Source organism: Wasmannia auropunctata, unplaced genomic scaffold (assembly GCF_000956235.1).
Source record: "Wasmannia auropunctata unplaced genomic scaffold, wasmannia.A_1.0 LD334420.1, whole genome shotgun sequence".
Taxonomy (NCBI): domain Eukaryota; kingdom Metazoa; phylum Arthropoda; class Insecta; order Hymenoptera; family Formicidae; genus Wasmannia; species Wasmannia auropunctata.
Window position 1 is genome coordinate 11965 of NW_012028470.1, and position 1166 is coordinate 13130.

At 33.5% G+C, this 1166-nt stretch overlaps 1 pseudogene; it reads left to right on the forward strand.

Annotated features, from left to right (window-relative positions):
- Positions 1-5: 5 nt before the first annotated feature.
- Positions 6-851, forward strand: LOC105458686 (annotated as a pseudogene).
- The last annotated feature ends 315 nt before the right edge of the window (positions 852-1166 follow it).

The following is a 1166-nucleotide window of genomic DNA, read 5'->3' on the forward strand; positions in this document are numbered from 1 at the left end:
TTACTAATCTGAACGATGTATACTATCGGAAGATCGCGATCTCAGTGTGCGCACACTGGCGAGCTTTACGGTAATTTCATGCAATATTGTATTAAAATATAAAAAGAAAACAGAAACTGTTGATATATCGCAAAATTTGTTTGCAGATTCGCGGAGCTTCTTGAAAGCACCTTCTGCGTTACTTTTGCCGTACAAATACTAATAGTTACCGTTGCGATGAGCGTTTCCCTGTTACTAGTACGTGTCTATTTGTTGTTGCAATTTATCTTGTGATATATGCACTTTTTGAGATAGATCGTGTTTGTATATTACTCGCGTTTGCGTTGATTAAGGCTGAAGCGAGAGATTAAAATATTGTATTTATCGTTTTCGAGCTCGCGATGCGGTTAAACAAAGTTTTAGAAGTGATGAGATACACATTATACGTCGATAGTCAAGTGATCCACTTGTTCTACTTCAGTTTTTAAGGCCAGAGACTAATCGATCACAGCAAGCAAATAGGCGATACGATGTAAAATAATAATTTTAATCGTTGTTGCTCGAAGTCGAGAGCTCAATGTTCATTGAGATGCAAAATTATTGCAGATATAACTCTTCTTGGTACAACATACCCGCAAAATCGCAAAAGCTGCTCCTGTACGTGATGCGACGGAGCATGCAACCGAATTTTCTAAGTGCCGGCAAGATTTACATCTTTTCTCTGAACAGCTTCACCACGGTAAAAATTACTTATAAACGTAACGTTTTATCGCGACATTCCTCTGAAATTCTTTCTTTTTTAAGAATGCTTTTTTTTAAAGGTGATACAGGATGCGGTGTCATATTTTACCGTACTTGCGTCTTTCCAATAATCGATGATCAATATACGATTCGGATAGTATCTTTGTGCAATCACACACTGAGAAAAAGAAACTTAAAAATTTATTTGTGAGAAGGTTTATTTCACTGAAATAAACCCCTTATTTAAATACGGCGAAATAAAATTTTATTTCTAGCAAATAAACCATTTATTTTATTTCTGAAATAAGTATTATTGATAGCAAATAATTGTTTATTTCTTCGACATAAGTTATTTAGTTGCAAATATCAAACTTTCTATAATTTTTGTAATTTAATATATTTCGGACAATTAAATTATATTCAGCAAAATAAATGTTTATTTCTTC